The sequence below is a fragment of the Ambystoma mexicanum genome, chromosome 1p (genome assembly GCF_040938575.1).
Source record: "Ambystoma mexicanum isolate Mex_15411 chromosome 1p, UKY_AmexF1_1, whole genome shotgun sequence".
Lineage (NCBI taxonomy): Eukaryota > Metazoa > Chordata > Amphibia > Caudata > Ambystomatidae > Ambystoma > Ambystoma mexicanum.
Window position 1 is genome coordinate 1,414,824,371 of NC_090921.1, and position 18,767 is coordinate 1,414,843,137.

The window sequence follows — 18,767 nt, forward strand, 5'->3', positions numbered from 1 at the left end:
TTCCTCCTGCAGTTGGCGCATGAAGTTCCCCTTGCTGGTCACCTTGGTATGAGGAGGACCAAGCAAAGGTTATCCATGCACTTCTACTGGCCCAAGATGGGGGAGCAAGTAGAAAGTCACTGCAGGAGTTGTGCCGCCTGCCAGTTGTCTGGTAAGGTTGGCGCGACAATCCAAGCTCCGTTGGTACCGCTCCCAGTTGTGGGGGTACCATTTGAAAGGGTAGGGATCGACATGGTTGGTCCCCTTGACCCGCAAACATCCTCGGGCAATAGGTTTATCCTGGTGCTGGTCGACCATGCAACCAGGTATCCTGAGGCCATCCCATGGAAAACTGTAACTGCCAAGTCAGTTGCAGAAGCTTTACTCGGCATATTTACTAGGGTTGGCTTCCCTAAAGAAGTTGTGCCGGATGATGGCAGCAACTTTATGTCGAAGTATAGGCAGGCTATGTGGAAAGAATGTGGGATCACCTACAGGTTCTCTTCTGCATACCACCCCCAGACCAATGGTCTGGGGGGGCGTTTCAACAGAACGTTAAAGAGCATGATTGGGGCTCTGGAGGAGCCTCAGAGAAGAAAATGGGATCTTCTTGTTTCATGCTTACTGTTTGCCTACCGAGAGGTACCACAGGAGGGTGTTGGCTTCAGCCCCTTCGAACTTCTGTTCGGTCATCCCGTACAGGGACCCTTAGCCATCGTCAAGGAGGGATGGGAGATGCCCACTCCCCCTGTTACTACCAACGTAGTTGATTATGTGCTAGGGCTCAGAAAACGGATGGTACTTCTGATGGGCTTGGCTAGTGATAAATTGAAGGCAGGGCAAGCGCTGGTGAAACATTGGTACGACCAGAAAGCTTCCCTCATCAACTTTACACTTGGTCAGCAAGTCCTGATCATGAATCCCATAAGGCCTCGAGCTTTACAGGACAAATGGTCAGGCCCTTACCCAGTGGTGGAGCCCCTGGGTGAGGTTAACTATTCAGTGGACCTTGGAAGGCCTGGACAGGCTCCAAAAGTGTTTCACGCGAATAGGCTGAAGGCTTTCGTCCCAAGCGGCAAAATCGCAGCACTGCTATTGGCTTCAGACGTTGAGGAAGAGGAGTCTGAACCTCTCCCCGACCTGTTCAAAAGCAGTCCTTCAGAAAGCTCTTTTGAGGGTGTCCGAGTGGCCCCTCACCAAAATGGACAAGGCTCAGTGGTTTACCTTGGACATGAAGTAGGTGGAGGGAGGAGACAGCCTCTACCCAGTAAGGTACAAGCAGTACAAGACTGGCCTACCCCCACTACGCAAACCCAAGTGAGAGCCTTCTTAGGACTCACGGGGTATTACCACAATTTTGTGGCAGACTATGGCACCATAGCTGCTCCTCTGACTGCCCTCACAACTCCGAAGAAACCCAAGAAGGTAACTTGGACCAACGAGTGTGAGAAGGCCTTCAATGGCTTAAAAGACTCCTTGTGCCAGGCCCCTGTCCTTAGGGCCCCTGATTATCAAAGACCTTTTATCGTGCAGACGGATGCCTCTGACACTGGGATAGGAGCTGTACTATCACAAGTAGATGAGAAGGGTAAGGAACACCCTATCGGTTTTATTAGTCGCCAGCTTAAGGACAGAGAGCTCAGATGGTCCACGGTAGAGAAAGAATGTTTCTCTGTTGTGTGGGCCCTAAGGAAGCTGAGGCCCTACCTCTATGGGACCCACTTCACTGTGCAGACTGACCATAAGCCGTTAAAGTGGCTAATGAACATGAAGGGGGAGAATCCAAAGTTGCTTAGGTGGTCCATAAGTCTACAAGGCTTCGACTTCACTATTGAGCATAGGCCAGGTGTCCAACATAGCAATGCTGATGGGTTGTCCAGAATGTTTAACCGACCTGAACAAGAGACTCATCCAGGGGTGGATTAGTTCCCCCTGTCCATAGTCTGGGAGGGGCGAGTGTTAGGAAAGATTTCGTAATTGTAGGTAACTTTCCTTCCATGTGGCAACCCCTAAACTTTTTGCTGTTGTTTTTCACCTTGTTCTTGACTTTGCCAGAGAAGTGCAGCCTTCTGCCGCACTCCTCTGGGCTTTCGCTCCTTTCTTACGGGGAAACTGACATGCCCTTAAGACAGTCAGTACCGGGGAACGCTGTTTCCCGTAGTTTCTTTTATCGTGTTGCGGCTTTAGTGCAACATGACACAAGAGGGCACTGTAAGCTAAGTTACAGCTCTCTTGGGTCTCTAGCCTTCTACAGGCCCTAGATACTCTTTTAGGATGGTATTTGATCGGTGCAAGTCATTCAGGGACTCGAATGGTGGCAGCGATCGTTTTGTTTATTTTGAGCTCCTTTTGGCGTTCTGAGCACGTTTTTCGCACTGAACCCAAAATGGTGGCCTGGCTCCCAAAATGGCCAGACCACGAGGCTCCTTTGTCTTGTCCACTGACCGTCTTGCTCCCTTCACCTTCCCCAGGTCGAGCGACCCGGGGTCTTCCTTATTTGGGCATGTACTTTCCCGCGAAACATGGTTGCTTTCGCGGGCTTCTACATGTCGTTTGTGTGCCTCCAGGGTGTGGGCTGGGATGTCTGGTCCCAATACACATCCTGGGTGCCAGAGAGTCTAGGGTAGTGTGAATGCCTGGGACCACCGTGGTCCGTGATTGGTCCGCGTATGGTATGTGTGTTGATGAGCGGATCTCCCATTGGCTCCCCTCCGTTTTGGCGCGAAGGGAACCGTGGATAAGAGGGGGCTGGAAACACCACTACCATGTCGATCTCCTGAGTTCTCACGAACGAAGGAATACAGGAGCCAAGTATCCTGCAACCAAGAGGCTGGACCGAGGAATCGCTGGTGACCCGCTGAAGGAATCCTCCTTTGCACTGCTGTCGTCCTGTGAAACCCTTTCCTCCTTGGATCGAACCAGAAGGCCTGTACTGGCGCTTCGACCTTTGGAATAGCAGGAACAGCTATTCCCGGCGACTTCATCATCTCCTGCCAAGTAAGCCTTCGGAAGTGTCTCTGGGCCATCCAGTTGACTGACCAGCTTACAAGGGAGTCCTGCTCTGTAACTGCCGCCAGGTTGTGTTGTATTCCGAGTCCTTGTCACTCTCCCACGCTTCGTACACTTGGCGTTCCCAAGTCTGAAGGGAGGAGTGTACATTTGGCTCGAATACACACGGCCGCTCCGTTGTCCTGCTGCGGCAACAAACTGTGCTGGTTTCATCGATTGGGACGTCTTTTTGCTCTACACGACTACGAGGCGTTCCCTGTTCTTCTGAACCTGCCAGCTGCTGAAACTAATGTGGAGAAGCCTGGGTCTGCTTGCTTCGGGGACCGGTGAGTAGTTTAGCTAGGATCTGGTCGCCCTCCTGCAGTAGCCCATTGCTTTTCCCTGCTGTGTAAAAACAGCACCCTTTTGGCCGTACTCGCGCTCTGCTTCTGCCCGCTGTGGAGGCTGCGCTTGAGTTGCGGAACCTGTTCTCCTTCTGCTGGGCACTAACCCGAACTGCCTGACTTCCTCCGAAGAGCTTCCCCTTTTGCCCGTTGGCACCGGCGTGGCAGGTACTTTGAGCACAAGGCTCCACTCTTCGCAGGGCTCGGACTTCCATCTAGTTAGGTGCCTCTGAAGGCGAACTGAGTCTAAAGCGTTATCGCACTGCCTGTTTTCCTTCCCTTTCAGGTGGACTACACATTTCGTGCTTATAACGCTAGCGACTGTTGTATTTGTATATATATTGTGTTGATATGGTATGTGTTGGTTTAATATTGTGATATTGTGATTTTCTCGCTACGGTCATTATTTTAAAGGCCTTAAAATAAATGTGTATATATTTTTGATATAACAACTGTTTGGAGTAGTTTGTAAGCGCTCTTGCTTTGTGTGCTCATTGCGGGCTTTCAGTCACCCTCACCCCTCTTGAGACCTAGTCTTGACCGCCGCGATCGCTACCTTGATTGGTCTGGCTCGTCCAGAGGTTACCCTGTTCCAAGTAATTAGGTTGGCCTTCTGAACTTCTGCGCCACCAGGACAGAGTTCAGAAATCCGTCTTAACACTTGCGAACAAAATCACTGGACTACAAATAAAAATTGAAAACCAAAGACTACAACTTTCCAATAGTAGCCCCATCCCTAGCTCCCTACCCCCAGCCCACCCACCACCCCTAACACTAACCATGGCTTCACCTTCAAAAAAGTAACTGTACTAGAAGTGCAAAAAATCAGAACCTCCCTCAAGCCATCAAACTGCAAAGGGGACAGTTGCCCCGCACAGATTATAAACGATGCAGCAAGAGACCTCGCCACCTTCATTTCTAAGCTCATAAACGTGTAATTCTCCACTAATTCGGTACCCAACAATTTGAAACAGTCATGGGTCCTCCCGCTACTAAGAAAACAGACCTTGGACCCAGCCATCCCCACCAATTACAGGCCCATCACAACTGTTCCCTTCCTGTTAAAAATCTTTGACAGAGTTGCTTACTTGCAAATTCAGCATTACCTAGAGTTTAACCAATTACTCGGTTTGCGTCAGTCTGGCTTCCGACCTCAACATGGAACAGAAACTGCCCTTGTTGATCTTAAAAGTCAGATTGACGAAATCAAAGATAAGGGCAAGGCTGCCATCCTACTCCTCTTAGATCTCTCAGCAGCCTTCAACCTGGTCGACCACAAAATACTCTGCAACCTCCTCTCTTCTGCCGCACACTATTCCCCCTCAGCTGTCACGTGGATACAGTCCTTCCTGGCCAATAGAACCATGAGAGTCTTCTCTCCGGTGGCAGCAGCAGACCCTATCCCTATCACTTGTGTTGTCCCACAAGGCTCTTGTGTTTCACCAACCCTACACAATATCTTTACAAAGCCCCTCTTTGATAAACTGGATCGTCTGGGTGTCACCTACACAAACTACGCGGATGACACCCGAATACTCCTCACCATCTTGGGCAACTACAATACTGATGTAGCCAGGATCAATGACATCTTCTCTGTCATTCAGGCATGGATGGCCACACATGGCCTCTGCCTGAATGACGAGAAGACTGAACTGCTCATTGTTGGTTCAGCGAATAACTTAAAAAAACTAAGTCCCAACTACTCCAACATCATAATTGATGGCAATACCATCCCGGTCGCCAAAACCGTGAAAACACTTGGCTTCTATCTCGATGCCAATATTAACCTCACGAAGCAAGTCAACTCGACCGCTTCGGGCCACTGCTTATACTGGAAAACTAACCAGAGCCTGTAGGCCATTTCTTTCCTCTAATAGTTGCCTCACTCTAGCCAGAGCTCTTATACAATCTAAGTTAGACTACTGCAACAGCCTCTACTTAGGGGCTAACCAAGAGATAATTAGTAAACTCCAAGTCCTTCAAAATAATGCGCTACGGGCAGCGCTAAACATTCCCAGGCGTGAGCACATCTCTGCCACTAGAACCACATGCAAAAGGCTCACCATACAACATAAAATCGATCTAAAAACACTCGGCCTCACTTACAAAGCTCTTAACCATTTAGCCCCCCCCACCTGACTAATAAATTCACCATGAAATCTTCCATCAGAACCACGAGATCTTCCAATACCTTATGTCTCACAGTACCTACATTTACCTCTAAAAGAGCCGGAGGCTCGAGCTTCACTGTTCTCGCCTCCCAACTCTGGAACGCCCTGCCACTGAATATTAAGTCATCCAAATCCTTCCAGTCGTTCAGGAAACTTGCCATGGGACGGCTTCTGACAAAAAGTCAACCTCTGGGTTAGATTTAGCTATAAACTGTACCTACTGCACATGTCTCATTTATGTCATTATTGGTTGCTATCAACTCCACTGATTGCATATTCTGTATATAACTATTGTTCAAGTATCACTGCTTATTACCATGTATTGTGCCTTGTAACCTGTACTAAGCGCCCTTTTACTCCCGGGTCCAGAGCGCTATAGTAATAAAATAAACAAACAAACCCAACCTGTGTTGGTACTCATTTATCAACCTCAGAAGGATGAAACGCTGAGTTGAGGTGCAGACTAAATCAGTGACTCACCCCCTGAGTGTGCCTGAAATAAACCTTTAATGAGTCTAGCAATTAGTGTATAGAATTCCAGAAAGACAAATTATTTGGTATTCCTAGTCTTTCTTATTTAGGGTCACTGCTGAAAGTTTTAGACTTGTGGAACCCCTGTTTTAATTTTTTTTTTTTTTAAGAGGACTGAACAAGAAAGCCAGTCACTCCAGAAGCAAAGCGCCACATGCTGACCACAACTCAGGACCTTGCATTAAAAAATGTTTTAAAAAAATCTTTGAATATTTTAATTTTCTTTAGGGGTAGCAAAGGACACCATAGGGAGTAGCAAAAGAGATCTCAGGTGTCGCAGTTGCAACCCTTGGCGATCCCTAAATGGCGTCCCTGCTTCATCCAGCCCTGTAACTCAGAACATCTTGGGTGATTATTCACAAGAAAAATCCGAAAAATATGCAAACGGCCCATGTGACAGGCATTCAAATGAAAACAAAAGGAGGGATGGGATTTTCGAATCTTAGCAGTTTGATGTGCTAGGCTTATACTGCGTCAGTTTTTCAATCAATGCACAGTTTGCAAGGAAAACAACGTTTTATTACATGCAAAAAATATCAGCGGTCCCATAGAACGGAACTAACACGGATCTCGCCCCACACAAAGGAGTTTCATTTTTTATAGTGGAATTAACAAAACTATGCATAATAATGATTACAACATGATCCTGCACTCCCCATTGGCTAACACCTATATACAATTCTAATTTTCCCGTATGCTCAATTACCCTATTGGTTAAACATTATCTAAAACACATACCCCTAAACACGTGACCCAGTACATCATTTTTGTGAAACTTAGGAGTTGATTGATAACCAGTTAGATTGTTACCATAATACATTTCTGTAACAAGTAAATATTCTTGATCACCATGTGATGTGCATCCTTCTGTCGGAGCCTGATCAAAGTGTGAATAGCAAAGTCAACTCTGCTTTGATAATACATTGGGGCTCCTCAATATACCAGACACTGTGGAATACACAAACAACTCTCTGCCCTTGTAGACACATTTATTGGTATCACCCCCGCTCCACCCGTATCAAATAAGCGTATAGCCCTAGCATGTCTCCTGCATGAATGAGGTGATCGTGGCCCCACTCTTATTTTTGAATTTGTTTAATTATTGATCCCTTGAGGGCTGTGCCTGCATTTCAAATAGGATCACTGCTCTTCGGGTAAGGGCAGTGTTGCTCTAAATCTCCACCAGGCCTCTTGGCATCACAGAACCCCATGCCCTGCTCATATGAATTCAACCTTGTCTTTCAAATGATTGTTTTAATCTTTGTGACTGTACAATGCAAAAAGCTTAGTGCGCTTTCTGTAACCAGCGCCTTAATGCCCTCAGGTATGGTGTGCTATACAAATGATAAATAAATAAAATAAATTAAAAAAATATCCAAAGGTGCATTCCTACCCTTACTCCCTGGACCCAGCATTCCTTTCCCAGCTCCTCCAAACTCAGCAGCTGGACTCAATTAACTGTTATCAACACAGCACGGCTGCCTGTAACCTTGACTGCACAAATTCCCTCTTAGGGAAACGAAAGGGTACTTTTCACAGGATCAACCGGGCAGAGCTACAGCTCCACGTTAGGCCTGCTTCTTATGCTTCACAAAAATGCATCCTGTAACGTGCCCTAAAATCCAACATGGGAGAACTCCTGTTACCCTATCCCCTGGCATTCGCCTTTACCACAAGCCTTATCTGACTCAATCTGACACGCCTACCTGTGCCCGCTACCTCCTCGCACATCTCTTAAAACATACCACTGTGCTACAGCTAAATGGAAAATACATCACCCTATCTTAAGCCTCTGCATCCTCAACGTGAATACGTTGTTGCTCTTTCTGTGTGGCTCTATGGTGGTTCTAACATGTATACTAATAATATAATATATCAAAGCTAACTTCAAATGGATACATATTGTTTACACAGTCTAAATCTCTTCACATTCCAGGAACATTGCAGTTGCATCCCAACACTCTGATGGGAGAGCAGTCCTTTCCAAAGTCCTCCAGTTGTGAGTTGAAGACAAATATTTCAGGGCAGAGGCAAGCTCTGTCCCCTAACCATCCCCAGGGACGATTTGGGTTGAATTTCTGCTGGACCAAGACCTGCATCTCTGTTAGCCACACTGGGGGTCAGAACCTCACCATGCTGAAGGTCCCCTAAAGGTGTATGCTAGTCTCTCCCATGTTTGAAAGCCTGGGAAGAGGAATCATCTTGTCCCTGAAACCCCGGAGTGGAACTTGCAGCTCCTGAACATCAAGAAAGCAAGGATTCCCTCAATTTCATTGTTGAACCTCTGTGAGCCATTATTCTGGCTTGTTCGACACAGCCCAAACCATCAGAACTCTCCAAAGCTTCCCTTGGCACTTGCTGATCTTCGAACCGCTGAAGCTGCACGTTCAAACAAATTTGCTGCCACACAGAACCATATGAAAATGTGTCATTACCTTGGCTTGAACAACAAAGTGCTGCTACATCTGCAATGCTGTTTGGCTCTCCAGCTTTTTCATCAGCAATCGAGTCGCCGATCGGGCCAGCCCATGTGTTCACCGGTTCTATGTCATTTCATCGCCAGTCATTTTTACGACTATTGCTTTTACAAATACATTCTGCCAAAAAAAAGTCATCAACATTTCTATTTTTTATTTTAGGTGTTTCCCCCCCCAACTCCCCATCCCTCACGTATGTTAATCTATTTCTGACACCAACAACCCCTTATTTGTCCTTTTAGAACCCCCCAAATTTCGATTACTTTTTTTCGTAAAAGTGTACTTGTGAAAAATGCAGTCGTAAAAACGACTGTCAATTAAACAACGGTATACCGTGTTCAACCCGAACTACATGCTTCGAGCTCCCACATTGAACCAACTCACCTGTGCATCCCCTCATCAGCTCATCCAATGTCAAAACCTGACAGCTGAACCAAACCTTGTGAACTGCACAATCCACATGACTTGATTGAGTAAAGTTTCGAACTGCAGTCTTCTTCAGTTAGACCTCGCTTTGACATCTGCTTGTCACTGGATCACTGTGATGCTGCATTTTTATCCACATTGAACTACCGAAGAGCACCAAGAAACTGTAAAGGTAATATTGACTGATATCTGCCCACCTGGTCCATTTTGGGCCCTGGGGACTGGCTATGCCACATTAATCCCTTTTTCAAGCATATCCTTTGAACATTGTGCTTTCTAATGCTTTCTTATTCCCTTTCTGCCTCTGTCTCATTACCCATAGTGCTGCATTGTGCGATCTTATCTTGCATAGTCTGTGTTGTTTGAACAGGAGTGGGTTTTTGTAGTGTTTTCTATTTAGTTTTGGTTGTAGATGATCCATTTAATTGAAGTATATTTATTTTCATAGAACCTTGATTGAACTTTCCTCATTTTGGGACTGTTATACTTCGCTGGTTGGGTTAGGTACTGACCTACATTCACACCCCTCTTGAGACTATTCCTTTCGCTCAGTCTAAATTACTGCGAAAGGCGAAGGAGGTAAATCTCTTAACGGTGCATGTTTTACCTTTATAGTTGTGTTGGCTCTTGGCTTGTAGAAGTGTGAGTGCTTACTAGGCCTTTTGGCCTCTTCTCATCCCTGTACTCCTGCAAGGCAGAAGTCAATTTTTCACATCCTTCTCTCTCAGTTATTGTGTTGATTTGTTTTTTGTATATGTGTTGTTTATGGGTAAGGAGTTTGCCGTATCACTTCACTTTCTAGCTTTGTTTTTCATGCTCCTCTGGTGTTTATACCTCAGCCTCTTCCTTCCCTTGTACTTCTTAGTCAACACTAAAGAAGGCTTTCTGTAGTGGTGCATCTTTCCTCACCGGGATTAAGATTTCAAACTCTTACTTAATGAATAGTATGGAAAAACTTGAATTAACAGTTTTTCTGACAACTGTATCTTCTATTTTCCAGACATGACTACACAAGTGTTTGTTGGACTTGTTTTTTGTTATTCTTATTGTTTAAAAACACGATTTTCCTCACTTTAAAAAATCTCATGCATTCCATACATTGGTTCTAATACATTCAATAATAATTGCCGGTGGTTACTCAATGCATGTGTGTATCTGTGTATGTGTGTGAATTCTGTAAAAAAAACTGTAGTTGAAGGGATGCTGTTTCAATTCTTTCTTATTCCTTCTATAACTGTCTACATGGATAGATATTGTATAAATATCTCTGGAAAATTGCAGAACACAAAGAGATATACAAGTAGATGACCGGGGGAGGATGGAGAATATGTGGTGGAGATTGAAGGGGAATAATCCAAGCGGCCACCTCTGCTCCATCTGGCTTTTGCTTTTAGAGATTTTTTGAGACAGCTGGAGGATTTCAAAGACAAAAGCTGTCAAGGTATGCAACTAAGAGTGTGGTTGCACCCTAAGTAGGGGTTCAACAGCGCAATGCACATATGAGAGCATCATAATGACCATGATACTCCACATTCCCACATTTCATATATGCTAATAGTAGCAAAACTCAGGCACTGGTACAAAAACAGGATTGAGTAGAAGGAGCCTGAGAGGATAGAACAAGATATCTGTGAGGAGTAAGATCATCTATGAGCTCTAACCCCCATCATCTGCCCACATTGTGCCACAGTTGCATGTAGAGGTGAGCACATGGGGTCTTTTTAGTTTTCCATCCTCTTTATTCTCAGTTTCTACCCTCCATTTAATAATGTATATATTTATATATAGGAGGAAATATGCTCTTTTGATCACAAAAGAACATACAATAGATAAGAAATCAGATTTGACGGGAAGCAGTGAGCTTCTTACAATGGGGTGAGTTTGAGGGACATTCTGATCAGATTGTGTAGGGGAGTGAATGGAACAGTCACCAGGACAATACATAAATGGACATATATAGATTAATGACAGCCAACATTGGACACTTTTAAGTGCAGGTGGGCGGTACGGCCAGCTGTGCTCGGGGTGTGACCATGATGGGTGAAGTGCTAGACTGGACACAGAGGAAGTGAGGGGCAGGTTAGAGCTGAAGAAAAATGGTAGCAAGCTGATGAGAGATAGGTTAAGAGGTTAACTTGGAGATGAGGAGGTAGGCTTTTTGGTGGTTTTGAACAAATCCGTGTGGATTATTACTCGGATGTCCAGTTGAAGAGAATTCCATGTGCGTGGAGCAAAAGGGGGAAAGAGCGGAAGCGAGAGGAATCACAGAGAGGGTGGGGAACGACAAGGGTATTCGAAGAGGAAGAGCAGAGATTACAAGAAGGCTTGTAGAGTTGGACAGAGAAGGATAGATACAATGGTGCCTTACTGTGGATAGATTCGTAAACTAGGAAAATAAATTACATGTTGCACACTGTGTGTCGTAACCCCTGTACATGTTCCTCCAATATCTTTGTTTGGGACCCAATAGGTGACCACAGTCTTTGGCCATGGCAACTATACATGTCTTTCGGACCCACTAGTTAGGGCCTTCGGCTATGGCCACACCTATAGGTTTCTTTTGGGCAGAAAAGCCATGGCATTCAGGTATGGCCAGTGGCCACTGACCTTTACCATGGCCATATCACATGTTGCCCACAAGGTTTCATTGGAGCACACTAGGCATGGCTGTCGGCCACTTTTCATATGTTACCATTTGGTTCCTTGAAGTAACACAGTACCATAGCCTTCGCCACACCCATGACCACCCATCTCACTGTCGCTGTAAAATTCCCACTTTTTTTTGTCTTAATCTCATTTTTGAACTCTCTTTAAAAAAAAAAAAAAACATTTTCCCCATAACTGCGTTTATCAATGTAGTACAAATAACAACAGTTATCCATTAAAAGCATGCAAAATCCAAAATTCTTCCCTGTCGTCCCTTCCTCATACCATGCTCGCCCCACTCCCTTCAAATTCTTTTCCCCTCCATTGCCCTCTCCCATTCTCATCCAACACTCTGTAACGCTCACCTGATTCCTGCAGAGGCGCCGGTCTTGACTGGGTGAATGCCGTATCTTCAAAGGTGATGTGTAACACACGGTTGGCTCTTTGGGCTGGACCTCTGTGCACTGTATGTCTGACTCGAAGAGTAAGATGTCTGCAGATAGAAAATATGGGATTAATGAACTGGGGTTATTGGGTGCCTCTCTCCTCTTCCCTTTCTCTTCTCCTGTAGAACCCCAAAGGTTAACACCCTCACCTTAGGTAAGTGAACGCCGAGCTCTCCATCTGCCTCGGGGCAGGGTGCCGTAACCAGTTTCTTCACTGGAGAAGGGTGCAGGCCTCTTGACCTCAGAGGACTGCTGTCCGTCGTTAACTGCACGACCGGTAAGTTCTGGGCACTTCAAATGTCTTAAAAGTCTTTTGTAATGATATCTCTTGTTTTGCAGGGTTCCGGCGATGGCGGATGGCGGGCTGCTGAGAGTTGAGGATCGAACCCGCGTGAGGAATAGCAGCGCCTGGAAGCACGTAAGTAAGCGCTTGTAGCCTGCTTCACGATGCGCACTAACTGTCCCTTTTATCTTGCAGGTACAAGTTCGGAGCTTTAGAGAAGCTGAAGGGTGCTGGAATACCCACTGGATTCGGCGTGGGAAGGAGTAATGGCACGTGAGTAATAAAGCTGCCCAATGTCTTTAAACGCACCTTCTTTTGTCTTTCAGATGCGGGATGCAGCGCCGAAGGCCTCCGGAGCGTGCGAAGAGCTGGTAAGCTTTTGTCTTTCAGATGCCGGAATGCAGTGCGAAGACCTCCGGAGCATGCGAAGAGTAGGTAAGCCTTTGTCTTTCAGATGCCGGAATGCAGCGTGAGGCGTTGGTGACAGCCGATGGACCAGGTAAGAGATGCGCTGCCACTGAAGACCGTAGTGCTAACCTGTTCTTTCTTTGTCTTTACAGGTGCTGCTGAAGACTGGATTCCAGGATGGTAAGCCTTTGTTCCCTTAGGCCCAGGATCAGAAGCAGAAGACACGATGAGCGTTCTGCTGCAGAGAATGCAGAATAACGCAAAGCAAGATTCATCCATCGGGTGTGGTTTAAATAGCCTCCTGTAGTGCTTAGGTGTCTCCTTCCACAGCCACGCCTAGGTAAGAAAAGAGTTCCTGCTTTCCAGAAGAGTTCCAGTGTTCTGAACCTAGGGAGTGGCTCCTGCCCCACCCAACAGGAAAAGTAGTCCCAAACAGAAGAGGATCAGGGGTTCAACTGGCAGGTAAGTAAGCAGCATGGTCTGCTGCAGGTAAGTCCACCCAAGCATTATGAGCCTGGCGCTTCCAGCGCTGGGACTGGGCATCTTTATGAGCCTGGACAGGGTCCAAAAGGTCCCAATTGGGACTGGCTGGCACTCGGAACCGGGGTTATGGGTCTGCTTCCAAGGGAGTCGGGCAAGTCCTGATCTTTTGGAAGCAGAGATCATGACACACTCGTCCTTTCATCTGATGCACTTTCATTCCCGATCTAGTTTACAATCATAACCGCACTTGTCCTGCCACATAACACCGGTTATTCAAAAACGTTTGAGCTCTGAACTTGTTCCCCAGCCCCTACACACTCCAACTCCCCAATTTCACATGGTGTCTTCTTCACCCGCCCCACCTCGAGCCTGATGCCATGTCATCCCTTTTCCTCCTCCAAATGGCATTTGTTCCAATTTTCGTATTCAGCTAAACCTGATGATACCTGTTATAATCCCAGTTGTCTCTCGCATTGAGACACAATAAAAATGGCATCTTTTTCATTTCTGAAAAGACTCACTGATGCATTGTGGGACACATGTATACTTAGAATCTTGGGAGAAGGGGACACCCTCTTCTCTGTCAAATATTTTAACAACTACTGGATGGAATAAACCCAGACCCCTCCTGGAAATTTGATTAGCCTCTCTCAGCTTCTGTGCTGTAAAGCACCAAGACCGATATAAAGGTTTTAACGAGCAGAGAGCACCCTGTTCTCTGTCGAATATCTCTACTAACCAATGTGACCCTCCTTTGAAGAATTTCCTGTACTCAGGAATGACTACAGCATATTTCCCTTTAGTTTCTTTAGTCAGTGACAGTATCACCAGCTCGTTCAGTCCTGGACACCATTGTTCCAGGTGTTTTGCGGGAATGGCAACATCTATCCTTCTGCACCTGGTACCAACTTTCAGAAGGTTTCCCATTTAAAACAAGATAAAGCACGCAGAATTCTGGGACCCTTCTACAAACGTTGCTGAAAAACTGATGTTCATATCTAGACAGTGCAACACAGGCACTCAGAGTAGGTGTGACATGTGTGGGCATCATGCTGACCGTTTCTGCAGAACCTGGGTAATGGTCTCGCTATCAGACCTGAAAACAATCTCTTTGTTGGTCAGTTCCCGTTAAGATCTTTACTGCTATCAAGACTTGAAAAGCTCAAGATAGTTAATGATCTTACTCAACTCCCCTTTAAGCCATTCCCCTGGCCATTTGCCCCAAAATGGCTGTTGCCTGCCACATCTGCATCCAGTTCTAGAGCAGAACTGCTCACTTGTTCACCTCTCTATTTAGAGAACTCATTGAAATGCAGCACAATATTGTCCCACACGTTGAGATCCTGCGTTACTGCCCATGTTATAGTGAGCCTTGTGTCTCAGACCTGCTTAAGCTCTGGCCATAATTTTGAAGGAGGAACGGCTTATGGGAATTACCCTAGTTTCAAGGTTCAGCTACCAAATCACTGACTGCAGCTACCCCAATATCGCATTGTAACTTAGCAGATATTCTCTTACTGTGGTATGAAAAGCCTTTCTTTCCAGCACCCAGGTCTCTTGTTTGTCCTTGTCCAACTTCATTTGTAGGAAGGACAGGCACGTTGTTGATCTCTCTGCGTTTCCCCTGCTTGCAAGACCCCCATTCTTGTCTGAAGCATTGCATCAGGTTTGAACCCTTGGAGCCCACACAACATTTTGTCCATGTAGTGCAACATTCCATGCAACCCGACTCCTTACTTAAAGCACCATTCAAGGAAGGAACTTGACTTTTCAAATAAAATGCACTAAACAGCACATCCCATTAGCAGACACCTACAGCGGTACCAATATTCCTCTAGAGAAAGGCCTTGGTTACTTGTTGATATTTGTCTGCACTGGTTGGTGTCTGATTGCTGATTTGATGCCTGCCTTCAGCACAATTGCCTCTTTAACTATGGTCCTGATCATCTGAATGCCTGGTCCAGAGGGGTGTATGATATTGAGCAATCGTCTTTCCTTAAATGGTCATTGACTGAATTACTCTATGTGTATGATAGGCGGTGGCTCGACCTGAACTCCTCTTCCTCCTTTTTTAGAACCAATCCCAGTTGGGACACTTTAAAATTAGTGAAAGGAAGGCTGGAGAAGGGACCTATGACCATCCCTCGCAGTCTTTCCTACTCTACCTTCTGCATAGCACCGATAGGTGTCTCCTTGCTGACGATATTATTGGCCATCCATCCGATATAGGTGTCCATTGTTGATGCTAAACCCCTCTGAAAATCCCTTTAACAGGAACTGCTGCTATTTGGTCTTGTTATCCCTCCATGGACTACCTGAATGGCAATTTGTCTGGATTAGGTATCTGTTCCTGCAAACAGTGTTGGCCCACCGAGGCTCTACGTCTACCTCCTCACAAGTCTGTCCAGGATCATCTGTTGATGGTGGAAGACGCTTTCTGGACCCCAGCTAGCTCCGCTGGCCTCCTATTGGGTTATCCTACCCCATGGTGCTCATGTACATCTGCCGGGGTACATCGGCTCTGCCTTTGGTGCACCTCACATACCCACTATATGTGCATGTGAACCTGCAACGTGTCCCTACGAAATACAACCCAGAATCAAACTTTCACAAGACATCTTTCCTCCTAAAACCCTATCTCATTTACCTGGCCCTACCCTGCTCTCGGGCGCTGGTCAGGAAAGGCTCTATGTGCAGTTGTTCTCCTGCCTGCTGACAGAGGTAATTTTACGGTTCTATGTCATTTTTTTCAATTTTTGTAGGTTGCCTAACAAAAAGACAGATTTTTTTTCGGCTGATTTTAGACGGCATACAAAATCGAAAAACTTACATTACTTCACCCTGTGCTGTCACAAAGCGGTCTTTCTAAATCGTTTTTGACATAATACCCATTTTATATCTAATTTCACACATTAGAGGGGAACACTTCAATGTTTTGGTAAAAGAGATGGGGCCTCATTACAACCTTGGTGCTAAGTGCACCAAATTTACCACCATGGTGTAAACTCCGTTTACACCATGGTGGATGGCGGATTTACCGCCCCATTCCAAGTTGAGTGGGGCGGTAAATCCCCATTTCCCATTTTCCCTTCCCCATTCCCATTTTTGCCCCATAGGGCATAATGGGAGTGGGGAAGGCGCTAATTACGGCACCGTAAATTACGGTGCCGTAATTAGCACCAAGGTGCCTTAGCACCATGGAACTTAACGCCTGCAAAAAGCAGGCGTTAAGGTGGGAATCAGGCGTTAAGGGTTAACGGTGGCGTTAACCCTTAACGCCTGAGTTGTAATGAGGGCCATGGTCTTAAAAACACCACCTGTCACCTGTCTTTCTGGTGCCTGTTGATCAGGTGTTATAAAGTGTGCTAGTGCTATCACACCCGTTCAATAAGATAAAGTGCTTCTCCGCACAGAATCGTTACCATGACCCCCATAGTCTTCCATAGTATGGGGCAAGGCACAACAAAGAGGCTTCTTTACTCGGTCAACCAATGTTTCAGATTGGAGAATTTACATGCTCCTACCCATCTCCCGGTAGCAGTATGAACATGTTAAAATATGCCATTGCTACCACCTTGCCCTTGAGCTCTCTAGATTCATGGCTGGCATTGTTTACCCACTGCCCCATTGATGAGCCCATGAAGACCATCTTTCTGTCTAGGCTCTGTAAAAATCCCAAACTGCACCGGACTCTTCCGATGATAGCATCCCATCCCCCAGCCTGGCAGTGTCAGTGTGTGGATCCTGGATGTAGATGTTGTTTACGTAGCTGGACAATCCGGCAGCACATACAACGCTGATGCAAAAATGGGAGGGGATGCAAGGGAACTCCCTGCAACTCTGGGCAGGGAATTACTGGCACTGGGTGGGGGTTACGGCTACACATTGAACAATGGGAAGGGAGGTCTGGCCTCTTAGCTTTTTTCTGTGCCGGGGCCGAGGTCCCTGCCCACCCAGCCACACACCTGCCCTTCCTCCTGGCAACCCTTGCACTTGGGTCTATATCTGTATCCCTACAGCCCCCTTTCCTGCACTTATCAGACACCACTTGTCTGCTCCTTAAATCTTGCACTTGCAACCTTGCTGGCTGCACTACCAGTAGATGTCTTTATCCTTTGCTCGGCACTTTCCACTTCTCCCCTTTCCCTTGCACTTTCCCCCTTTCCTTTCCCCTGCACTTGCGCATCCTCAATGTCGCTGGGCCTAGTAAGATCGTTGTTTTGCCCTCCCTTGCTCCCCCCCTCACACTCTGAAACAATAGTATTTGAGGGCGATACAAATAAAATGTCATATCATATCAGAGTGGGAGTAGAAAGGGACTGCAAGGTGCGCATAGATCACTCTGCAAATTGCCTTTGTTCTTGCACCAGCAGCAAGCATTATGTGCCATAATGCCGCAGCCAGAGATATAAACAAGTGCTTTCTGTGGGCCATATAATGGAGAATGTATCAGTTCACACTCATTGACATTTTAGGGCCCTCCAACCACAAAGAGGGAGCATTAAGTGCACGACAGAAGAGGATGCTCGAATGCCACAGTGGTGTATGAGCCATAGGATTGCAGGTTGGTTTCCCACCACGTGATATCACAATGCAAACCTTTATCACTGTACATGGCATGTGGATGAGCTTACCATGGGGCAAGGGAGGTGATTACAGAAACTCTGTGGGCACTGGTGCAACTGTAATTGTGTAGCTGTTCGCAATAAGGCAAACACTATTATTTGTTATAGTTCGTAGAGGAATCGTTGTTATGTTTGTTGCTGCTATCTTTTTACGTGACCCAATCAGATTACGCCATTTGATGTAGTTCCTTGAAAAAATATCAAGCCGCTTCATCAATGATCATGGTTAATCTGCGAAACCACCCATAAATGTCATCGTAATGGGATTTTTAACATTACTGTTGCTACCAGTAAAACGGCAAGCGCCAACACTAAAGCGAATTTAGGAAGGTGCACGCGAAGCATGTCCAATTAAGTCTGTGTTGACCTAAAAATACAGAAACATCTGCTCCAGCCATAAGCAGCTTGCGGATAAAGGCAGCAGAAGCAGTTAATCAGCCCCATTTTCATTAGTGCAGAAGCTATCAGTGCACGGGGGGCGCGGCGCTGCTCTCGGTCAGTGCATTCTGTAAGTAGGACGAAGATGTTTTGGTTGGAGAAACATATTTTGTGTTGGTGCGAACGCGAGCCATGTTTTTACAGTGGCTTTCTGCCAGACTGACACACTTTTTCTGTGAACGTTTTGCCTGCCCGCGTGCATGGAACATTTCCGTGAAAATTCAGTGAGAGTGCAAAACATTGTGTACTGCGTAATCACGTGGGCTATGGTCACTTTGTTTCCATGGACCTACACACCTCTGTGTGGTAGCGATTTACCTTTAAAATGCAACGCTCCAGTAGAATCCCCTCCCGTGTGAACATGGTAATGTTGCTTGGCATTGGTTAATAGGTACTAACAGGGCCATCTTAAGCACTTTTGGGGCCTGGGACACAGACACCTTTGGGGCCCCCTCCACCGAA